This window comes from Cupressus sempervirens, chromosome 7, assembly GCF_028749045.1.
Source record: "Cupressus sempervirens isolate cs-2001-9-10 chromosome 7, ASM2874904v1, whole genome shotgun sequence".
NCBI classification, from domain to species: Eukaryota; Viridiplantae; Streptophyta; class Pinopsida; order Cupressales; family Cupressaceae; genus Cupressus; species Cupressus sempervirens.
Genome location: NC_143124.1, coordinates 330,989,152 through 331,001,818, shown reverse-complemented (window position 1 = coordinate 331,001,818; position 12,667 = coordinate 330,989,152).

Below are 12,667 nucleotides of genomic sequence, written 5' to 3'. Positions count from 1 at the left end.
CTTCTTTGGGCTATCTCTACAACATCTAATTTGGCCACAATCTGTCTCAATGTATCCAACATGACATTGTTAGTATTTCCTCTACCCCAAACCATCTTTATAATCATGTTCCTACAAGATCATAACCCTCCGCAAGTTATAGGTCAAATTCACAAATCTACAACCCTACAACCCAAATCCACTTTAGGGTTCTACATGATCCAATCTCCACAAGGATGAACCTCGAGCTCTGATACCACCTGATGTAGGGAGGTATCAGAGCTAGGGCCAAAGGCACATCTAGCTATTCAAACCACTTGCTAGAGTAAGAACAATGGAAACAAACACCAAATTGCAACAAACTCGGAAGATAGAGGAAGAAAATGCCTTCATATATTCATCAAAATATCAAATACATGCCCAACTATAAGGCCTTCTTGGTTATGACCAACATTACAATTCAATTTCAAATTTTGCGTCTCAGCTTGCTTCTGCTCCTACTACCTTGATGTAGGGAGATATGAGATAGCTAGGGCCAAAGGCACACATAACTATTCAAATCATCCACAAGAGTAAGCACAACATAAACAAACACCAAATTACAATAAACTCAGGAGATAGAGGAAGAAAATGCCTTCATATATTAACCAAAATATCAAATACATACTAGCTATAAGGCCTTCTAGATTACGACCAACATTACAATTCAATTTCAAACTTCAATGATCAAACCTTGCATCTCAGCTTTCTTATGCTCCTACTACACTTCTAATTTCTCACATTCCTCCTCTAAGACTCTACTAAATATCCTTTTACATACATGTACAACCACAAGTTGACTTGTTGCAAATATAAAAAACTAAACTCTCATATTAAATGCTAGAATAAGCTACAAGGAGGCTCACAACAGATACCTATCGCTAGATTAAATGTAAGGTTGACTCCAACAAGAAACTGCACACATACAACTTGACAAATGAAGAATCCAACAAAATGTTGCAACTCGACAAACTCAACAATACTCAGCAACCAAAGAAACTTAGTAGTGCTCGACAACCAAAGAAAGCTCGGCAACCAAAGGATAAATCGACAACCAAGGGATAACTCAACAACAACTGTGAACTCGATAGACGTAGAGAACTCAACAACCACTACGAAGCTCGACAATGCAAGACATTGCAACTTGGCAACAATTAAGAAAGAAAAACCATTTAAGATAGCAATACAACCCAAGATACTCCTGCATTAATTTTTGAATAGAAATTGGTTTCCTTTAAACTTGTATCCATTAGCCTTAGAAATGATCTGCATTGATCACATGGTAACCTGTAGATGAATTCATCTAGTGATGAAGCTCCAAAAGTTAATGAGTTCTGTTATTGCCCCATTTGAAGGTTGGCTTGGCCCTATTTTGTCTTGTGACGTGCCATGCTTTCTTCTACACAATACAAAAATTCTTCACACTTTTGGCCTAATAAATTCCATCCTATCTCATATGTGTTACAATTATGCTAGGCAGAGGCTACCTCAAAGGTTATTAGAGCCATTCACTCATTGAGTTCTTTATTGGTTTCCTAGTCTAGGTCAATGTTGCCTCCTCATGTTGATGATATTGGCACAAGTTCATTAGCTAACAACTCACATGTTTACATACCCCACACTTACTTACATGCAAGAACTTATGCTTGGGTCCCCTGACTAATTATGATGCATATCAATATGATTTTGGGGAGGAGGATGCAACATAATTGGGTATAAATTTTGGAGCATCTCATGAGAGAGGTGAGGAGGGGCAAGTCGAGCCACGGTCTCTTTGTGTCACAGTAAGTAGTACAAAATCTTAAGATTTATTAACTTTGCTCCATAAAAGGTTACTATATGTGCAAACAAAATGTGATTTGCATATGTTTACTATTTTTCTTATTGTTTGGTTGACTTTGATATGTGCTATAGACTGTAAATCTTGATGTTGATTTGTCGTTTCCTCTCTACACTTTCTGTTTTTTATTTCAAATACTTATTCTATGATTAGCAAAAGGGCCAAGTGTTATTCTCTTTGACTTGAATTAAGTTTCTATACTAGGCTAAAATTATATTATTACTTGTTAAATACATCTATTAAACTAGAGAATATGCAGAGAAGGATAATTTATCTGTAAGTTCTTCATGCATTTATTTAACAACTCAAAATTATATATCAAGTTCTTGAGACAGTTGGCAAAATTCAACTTACCTAGATGAAGTTGTGAATTCATCTTTAGTATTTATATCATTGGGTGCAAAAAACACAATTTAAATTTAGTTTTCTTGTCTATTCAATGAATATTTTTCATAGTTTTTAATATAGATCTTACATTAAGTGCAAAAATTTATCTATTGTTTTTAGTGGGGGCGAAAAGTAAAATGTCATAGTTTCACAAACTCTGAAAATACCGATAAGTGAAGGATGGATATTGGGTTTGTGTAGAGGGTGGGGATGGATAGTGTACCTAAACTTGTGATCTCTACAGAGCCTTTAAATACAACCCGAGTTCTCTTTGGAGCTTTTTTGCAAAATGAAGAATAACACATACAACATTATTAGAGATAAGAAGCTTGCCTACTCTTGCTCTCACTTTGATTGGGTAAGCATTGTTATTGTCGTCCCTATTTTCAAAAATGCAATTTTATTCTTTTCCCATTCCATCACTTAATATTATCATTTATTTTATGACAATTTTATCTTTTGCTCCTGTACATGTTCAATAGTTACAACAACAAGAGCAAGGAAGTAATTTTGATTGCCACATATACAACATTTACCTAAGGACTCCAAAAAATTGAATTGCTTATATATTTTTGGGAAAATCATACAAATAATACTACACACCATCATTGTACAATTGAATTTGGCATACTTAGTTTTATTTCATACAATGCTTCCTTCAAACATTATGAATGTTTGAAAATTGACAATTTAAATATATTTTTTTCATCTACTACCTTGCTTAATAAACAAATATTTATCTTTGTTATGTGTTCCTATCTACATTCTTACACTAGCTTTATCTTCTAAAATCTTCATTATGCTTTTAAATTAAAGACCTATCGACACCTCCTTTGCACCTTCTATTGATAGTAATACAAAAATATTTTCAATTTAAGGCCCAAAACTTATATTTTCATTTAACTTATTTTTAAGCTTATTAATCTCTCTTTGAGAAAGATGAAAACATAGTTTTCATGCGTTTGCCAATATTCTTTATTAAAATTTTCTTATCCAATATGCTTTTATCTAGGAGGTTGCTCGCATATGAAATTCATAAAGCTCGTCTGACCTGCCATTTCTCTGATCTTGAACTGTAATCTTTTGAAACGTCTTGTCATCGTACATAACAATTATAGACATACCGTGATTGGGGTTTGCAAATAAGGACGAATGTGTTTTGGTGTGATAGTTTAGGAATTACCCAGCTACGGCAACGACTATCTAGGCAGGAGGATCGACTACCTGGATCGCCGAGCTCCTCGATCGCCGTGCTTATTCCTGCCACACCGTAGCCCTCCACTGACAGTCAGGTGAGCATATGAAATGGAAGTCCAACTTGGTCTAGGTTGATTAGTAGGTGTAGGTTAGGAAGGTTAAGGGGTAGTTAGTAACCATTAGTTAGAAAATTAATAAGTTGTGATAACGGTTAGTACTTTATTGTTAATTTAGTTTGGTATTTGGTAAATTAAGTTTACTATAGTATTGATTCAGTTTAGTATATTATTGATTTAGTATACTTAGAGATTTTATTATAGTTAGTAATGAGTAGTTAGGACTTAGCTGATAGTGTTTAGATGGTTAGATTTGGAGTAATATTATATGATTTAATTTTTTAAAATTTGATTAGAATTTTAAACTATTTTATAAATATCAAGTTATCCTAGTCGATTTTGGCTTTAATGGTTAAGTATAGGAACCAAGAATATGTAGTTAGGATATTAATGATATGAATTAAGATTTTTACCCATGGTAGAATATTATTGAATATATATATATATATAATTTTGCTAGGGGATTTATTTTAGCAATGTTCATGGACTTAAAAATGGGTTTTAGTTATAGAAGGGGTCATGTGTTAGAGTTGAATAGTGTTGGGAGAAGGAAGATGTTTTTTGTGGTTTCAAGTTGTATAATGTAAATTATTAATTGATAACTTGATAAGATGAGTCAGATTCTGTTGAAGATCAATTGTAAGTCATAAGTAGATTTGGGTTAGATATTTAATGTTTTAAATTAGTTCTAAATAGGTTATGATGATAACCGAAATTAAGTATTAGTATGTTATGATGGATTAACCTTGAGATGCAGAATTTGACTCTCCTAAAGATTAACTTGGTATAATGAAATGAATATTAGGTATCATATCAACCTAATGGAACTTACTTTACTGATCAAATAACATGTTGTGTAATGAAATGTAATTAAGTAAGGTTGGCTTAACCTTTAAATATGTTAAAATTCTGGATGTGCCAATAATGTGGTGTTCTTCCAAAAACAAGTCAGAAAGTGAAACATATCAATCAAACCTTATGAAAACTAAACCTTGTGACTCGAAGACTATCATTATCATGTTATCATCTTTCCATAACTTATTCAATATTTAATCATCTAATTCTTATATCCCGACCTAAGTGTTCCTGTAGTACTGGAACCTAGGGTTTCAAACCCATGCAATAGGATGGAATACTGACTTTGCAGTCTTCTGTGATATAATTTGGCATCTAATTCTTACCCAACAGTGCTACTGAAGTTTGCATTCCATATATTTGGCTGCTGGAGGTGGAGTGCACATTCCAAAATATAACATTTCCCCTAGGGGAACTCTTTGATTTCCATAAGGGTAGGCTTTTGATGCTTTAGAGCTAAACTCCATATAACCATTGTTTGAGCATTAGTGTTGTATCCTGACCCTCTTAGTTCTCCAAGCTAATTTTCATCTTCAAAGGAGATTGATTTGTCTTGTCTCCTCATCTGGTCTAGTAGAAAAGAGGAACTGATATCCCATCTTGGGAAGACAATCATACCACTCCTTTGTATTAGGTCTTTGGCTTCTTCCACAGTGAGGGTTTCACTGACAGGGTTAATTTATTTTGTATTTATTGAAACATTTGTATTAATTGTATTTATTCAAAATAACACTTGTATTTATTGAAATAATATTTGTATTTATTGAAATAATAAATTTATTGTATAGTTTCAAAAAAATATAGAATGTTTAATAAAAATAAAAATAAAGATTATTATTTTTTGATTAAAATGAATTGTCAATAACTTATTATTTTTTATATTTAATACTATTTAATAAAATAGTACATTCAAATTTAATTTTTTTATCTCAATACAAAGAAATCATTTTTAATACTTTACTATATATTTTGCTAGCTAATTAAATCAATAATTTTTTTTAATACTAGCAAAATTTATAATAAAGTATTTTTACATATCTTTTATTTCATATAACAAATTTATAAATTTTTGAAAAAATGAACTCAAATCTATTAATATTCAAGTTGGTTGAACTTACAACATTTTTTGGGAAGATTTTTTTTTAAATCAAGACTATATTAAGTTATATAAATTTTATTTAATAGTGACTATATTATTTACATAACTTAATATATTCACCATTTCACAAAGGACAAAACAATGGAAATGCCATGTTCAAGAAGGTAAAAATTAGAACAATGAAGCACCTTTCATGTTTGTAGAATTTACATAATTTTTTTTATTATATCTTTATTTGTTAAATTTTATGATTTGTTTCAATCAAAATTTTTATCTATCACAATTATTTCAATTAAGTTAATACTAATTATATATTTCACAAATAAATAGATAAGAATAATTTTTAATTAATTTTTTTAATATTATCTATATAATTTAATAAATACGCCATTTAAAACTTTAAAAAAAAAAAACACATAAAAATGAAAATAATTACTTCTTAATTATTTATATGATTATTAATTAATTATTTATATGATTATTAATTAAAATGTATGAACCATTCCAAAATAAATTTAAAATTTAGAAAATGAAAAAAAAAAAATCTTTTAGTGTAATTGAAAAATGATTAGATAAATTTTTAATACTTTATTATAAATTTTGCTAGTATTAAACAAAATTATTGATTTATTTAGCTAGCAAAATTTATAATAAAGTATTAAAAATGTTTTCTTTTTAACAAGATTAAAAAAAATAAAAATTGAATGTACTATTTTATTAAATAGTATTAAATATAAAAAATAATAAGTTCTTGGTAACTTGCGAGGTCTTGGTAACAACGCATTGGTAACTTGCGAGGTCTTGGTAACAACGCAATGGTAACCTTAATTACATTTCATTATGTACAACATTTTATTTGATCAATAACATAAGTTCCATTAGGTTGATATGATACCTAATATTCATTTCATTATACTAGGTTAATCTTTAGGAGAGTCAAATTCTGCATCTCAAGGTTAATCCATCATAACATACTAATACTTAATTTTAGTTATCATCATAACCTATTTAGAACTAATTTAAAACATTAAATATCTAACCCAAATCTACTTATGACTTACAATTGATCTTTAATAGAATCTGACTCATCTTATCAATTATCAATTAATAATTTACATTATACAACTTGAAACCACAAAAAACATCTTCATTCTCCTAGCACTATTCACCTTTAACACATGACCCCTTCTATAACTAAAACCCATTATTAAGTCCATGAACATTGCTAAAATAAATCCCCTAGCAAAATTTTATATATATTCAATAATATTCTATGATGGGTAAAATCTTAAATCATATCATTAATATCCTAACTACATATTCTTGGTTCCTATACTTAACCATTAAAGACAAAATCGACTAGGATAACTTGATATTTATAAAATAATTTAAAATTCTAATTAAATTTAAAAAAATTAAATCATATAATATTACTCCAAATCTAACCATCTAAACATTATCAACCAAGTCCTAACTACTCATTACTAACTATAATAAAATCTCTAAGTATACTAAATCAATAATATACTAAACTGAATCAATACTATAGTAAACTTAATTTACCAAATACCAAACTAAATTAACAATAAAGTACTAACCGTTATCACAACTTATTAATTTTCTAACTAATGGTTACTAACTACCCCTTAACCTTCCTAACCTACACCTACTAATCAACCTAGACCAAGTTGGGCTTCCATTTCATATGCTCACGTGACTGTCAGTGGAGGGCTACGACGTGGCAGGAATAAGCACGACGGTCGAGGAGCTCAACGATCCAGGCAGTCGATCCTCCTGCCTCGATAGCCGTTGCCTGATGGGCCATGCATTCACGGCACTAGCTACCCAGGCAGGAGGATCGACTGCCTAGTTCGCCGAGATTTTCAAACGCTGTGCCACACCCTGCCACGCTCTGCCACGCCTGTCTCTTCCACTGACGGTGTCAGAGAGTCAATCGTGCACCCATTCTATGGAGATGATTTTTCTTTTTTTTAATAAAGTATTAACATACTTCACATTGCAATAGTTTTATGGTTGTTAATATAAAATTAAGTTTTTAGAATTGTTTATAAAATATTTTTATAATTAAATTAATTTCTATAGACTTAATTTTATGTTTTATTACTTTTTTAAATTATAAGGTATATTCATTTTATTTTATAACTTAATTTATTTTGTATTTATTAAAATATTTGTATTAATCGTGTAAATACTTTCAAAATAACAATATATAAATAACATCTGTATTTATTGAAATAACATTTGTATTTATTGCAATAATGAATTTATTGTATAATTTGTGAGGCCTCGCCCCGACCCATCGTAGCATAGTGATAAATTACTCTTATTTTTGTTATCCGCGACTCGAGATGTCGAGACATTATCTGATGCTTAGAACATATTTTATTATTTCATGTTGTGTGATGTTATTTCCAGATATATTTGATGATTGTCATTTAATGATCACGTATATGTATGTTGACGAAATCAGTAAAATTGAGATTTGATTTAAGATATTTCAATGGTTAAGAATTATGTAGGATGAAGAAACTCTTATTTGATGCATGTTTTAATTTATGAAAATTTTTGATACATATACGTTTATATACATGTGATTTTCGGGACTACTGATGTGTGCAATGAGTGTGCAGATATTTAGCTGAGAAACCCTACGGAGGAACAAAACTGATCTCCATGTGCTAAAATTTGGAAACCTTATTGTTCGTAATTATGTTCTTTCAATGTCGCTTGACACTCGTAAAATGTTATGTGCTTCGGTATGCTGGTTAGGGTTAATTGTTTAACCTTTGGTTTCAAGTTAGTGTCAATTTTCTATTAGATTCTTAATGAGGGTTAGTCATCCCTAATTCGATTTAGTGCTAGATTGCAAGTTAGAGTTGTTAGATAGACCTATTTTATCTCTAGAATTTTATTTGACTCTAACCTCTTCCCTAAGGCTTTAAAACATGTTTTTATTCTAACCTAAGGGTATGGGTATGGGTTAGGGGTCTTTTCCAACCCCTAAGACCCTAGCTTTGACTTTTGAGGGCACTCAAAAAGTCCCTTTTTGCCTTTGTGCGAAAATTGCAAGTGGTTGTCATGAGTTGTCTTACCCCACCTCCTTTTAGGGTTTAACCAAGGTGTAGGTTGAGTTAGGAGTTTCTAGTGTGGCTAGTGGGTGGAAATAGTTATTGCTCCTTTTAGGTGGTTGAGTTGGAGGCTTATTTAGAGGCCTTCCTTGGTCTAGTGGTTTGGTTACCCAATCTCTACATTTAGAGAAGATTTCTTGAAGCTTGAAGGAAGGAGGGATACTCTACTCAAATTTGTCCATTGCCATTACCTCTTTGAGAAGGTAGGAAACTCCCATCTCCCTTATTCAGTTTTTGTGTTTTGTTTCATGTTCTTGTTACCTTGTTGTTGTTTTACTGTTGTATGGTTGTGGGTATGTTGGGAAGATTTGTAAACCTTGTTTCTTTTGGTTGTTTTCCTTTCTTGTTTATGTTTGCAATTTTGAGTTCCTTGCATGGGTGTTTTGGTATTACTCACCCTAGGAGAGGGCAGAAGTGACCAATTCTGAGAGAGGTCTGTTTAGTTGGACTCCAACCTATGTAGAGTCTCTTCTTAGGATGAGAAGAGGGATAAAGGGTAGGGTGTTATGGGCCCCTACCCGTCAGCACAAACCTGGTATGAGTATGGCAAGTTTAAATGGAAGAACGAAAGTTCTTGGTTATTGGCCCCGATTGGGCATTTGAATTGGTGTTGTGCTTGACTTCTCCAGTTGGAAGAATCCACCTCTCCCTAGTCTTGATTCACTGTGAATCTTATTGTGTAAACCATGTATGACTATGCATGCTTGATGTTCTTTTGGTTCTGCTTGGTTGTCACCTGATCAGTTATTGGTTTCCTCCATGGTTCTTGAAATGAGATTTAGAAGACATTACAAACTCCTTGATTTGGATCATGAAGAAAATTTGATAAAATTATTGAAAATTGGGATTGAGATCCTATTGTAAATTGTATTGTTTAAACCTTATTATATATGGCAACGAAGCCGGATTTTCTTCCTGATTCTTTCCCGACTGAGCATTGAATCAGGGTGATAATAAAATAAGTGATTGAGTAAATTTACTTCTCTTAAAATTTTCGTATTCTATGTTGTCATATGAATGTGTATCAAAGATAAGATGCAACAATGATGTTCAATTATACATGATTCAATCTGTGATGTATGGTGATGCCTCATTTCATATGGGCGGTAGAGAGAGATGTTGCTAATCCATGTAAATGTATGGTGTCTTTATCAAGTTTGAAATGATTTAGTTCATGGTTTAATACTAGCAAAATTTATAATAAATTATTAAAAATGATTTCTTAAAATGATTTTTTAAATTTATGTTTGACAATATCAATAGTGCATATTGTGGAATACAAAAATGGATCTACAAAATGCATTGTGCTATACATTTGGGAACTCCAACTTGATCAATAAAAAAATTAATTTAATATGTGACTTGAACTATTTAGAGAAATGATTTTTCACATTTTCATAATCTATTTAGTCTCATTTTGACCAACTTGATCAATAATAAATTTAATTTAATATGTGACTTGAACTATATAGAGAAATGGTTTTTCACATTTTCATAATCTATTTAGTCTCATTTTGACCAATATGAATAGAAAATAAGTTTTGATTAAAAACTGAGTCAAAGAATAATCTTTGGAGAAATTTTCTCGTGGAGTGTAGTTAAGAAGCCACTTTCTATGATTTCTGAAATTTGAACTTTATTTTTGTTGAGTAGCATTAGATAGTTAACAATACAAATTCAATTATTTTTCATAAGGCAGAGAGTATATTTTAAGTTTACAAATCCAAATTTGCCAAGCTTTGTTATATTTTTATTTGTGGAGGGGAGATGTTTTGGATTTATTTAGATGATAAATTCTTTCATTTATTCAATCATTGTTATTGAATAACATAAAATAATTTCAACTATATTAGTTATTTTCCTTGCTTGAATATTCACAAACTCAATGATCTCTTTGAATCCTATTCTCAAGATCAAATTTTGTATCTTTGCAATTCTAGTCAAAATCATGCCTATTTGTTGCCAATGATGCAAAATCTAGAATTTTCTAGGTACAAATTTGTGGTTGTTCTATTTAAGTGTTCAACAAATTTTAAGAGCTTTCATTTTTTTAATCAATCTTACTATAAATGAATGCAATTGCATTTCTATTAGACTTTTCTCCTACAGTAAATAGAGATAGTTCAAGCCAAAAATAAAAAAGGTGAAACATAAGAAAACCTGATCAAAATTGATGCAATTACTATTCATTATTCATTGTTGTAGTTGCAAACTTATCATAAAGCAACAACTTCACCAAGGCAAACATAGACTCTCCAGTCAAATTGAAAGAAATGTCTCCAAGGTTTTAAAAAACACATAAAACTCCATAAGGTTTAGCTAGAAAAAACATAAAGAAAATCCAAATCCTTGAGGAGTTTTGTAGCACCCAAGGACTGGTAAAAATTGTGGCAAAACAAAACATTGATAAAAGACTACAACCCCATTTATTAAACCCGAGAGGAAAAATTGGAGGTAAAAGGGTCTAGTCAATTTAGCAATGGATGATATAGTATAGTAAATACCCCAAGCTAACATCTTTACAAAATAAGATCTTTTGCATCAAGAAAATAGAAAAGTGGAAGTACACTCCAAGGAGTCGATGATGAGTAATGTGCATTAATGAAGCTATTTAGGAGTCCTTGAAGAGAGGGGAGATTGATTCTTGATACTTTTAGTTGGAATTCATTGAGACAAGCACACCATTTTAACTAAAATGCAACTTATATCAAATACTCATCGGAAAATTAGAAAATATGTAAATTCTATAATCATTAAAGGTGCTTCGTTGTTCTAATTTTCACCATCTTGAACTTGACATTTCCATTGTTCCTGTCCTTTATGAGATGGTGAATATATTAAGTTATGTAAATAATATAGTCACGATTTAAATAAAATTTATATAACTTAATATAGTCTTGATTTAAAAAAAAATCTTCCAAAAAAATGTTGTAACTTCAACCAACTTGAATATTAATAGATTTGAGTTCATTTTTTCAAAAATTTATAAATTTGTTATATCAAATAAAAGATATTAATTTTAATTAGCTTTATTATGATTTAGAATTTAATTAAATTCAAATATTTTTTGTAAAATTTTACTAAAATATTTGTTCTAAAAAATAAAGCACTACAAATTTAGAAAATGAAAAAAAAAATTATCTTTTAGTGTAATTGAAAAATGATTAGATAAATTTTGCTAGTATTAAGAAATCGTTTTTAATACTTTATTATAAATTTTGCTAGTATTAAACAAAATTATTTATTTATTTAGCTAGCAAAATTTATAATAAAGTATTACAAACGATTTCTTTTTAATAAGATAAAAATTAAATTAAATTTGAATGTAATGTTTTATTAAATGATATTAAATATAAAAAGTAATAAGTTGTTGACAATTCATTTTAATCAAAAAATAATAATCTTTGTTTTTATTAAATATTTGTAAAATTATACAATAAATTTATTATTGCAATAAATACAAATGTTATTTCAATAAATACAAACGTTATTTAAATATTGTTATTTTGAAACTATTTACACGATTAATACAAATATTTTAATAAATACAAAATGAATTAAGTTATAAAATAAAATGAATATACCTTATAATTTAAAAAAGTAATAAAACATAAAATTAAGTCTATAGAAATTAATTTAATTATAAAAATATTTTATAAACAATTATAAAAACTTAATTTTATATTAACAATCATAAAACTATTGCAATGTGAAATATGTTAATACTTTATTAAAAAAAGAAAAATCATCTCCAGTGCACGATTGACTCTCTGACACTGTCAGTGGAAGGGACAGGCGTGGCAGGGCGTGGCACGACGTTTGAAAATCTCGGCGACCCATGCAGTTGATCCCCCTGCCTGGGTAGCCAGTGCCCCCAGCTAGCAATTGGTACATAACTGAAAAATTATTCATTCTTGTTTGGGTGAACTGTAAACTGTGCCTCCTCCTGCCTTGCCCGGATGTGCCGTCCTCCCTGAATTAAGAGAAACGTTTTAATTTCAATATT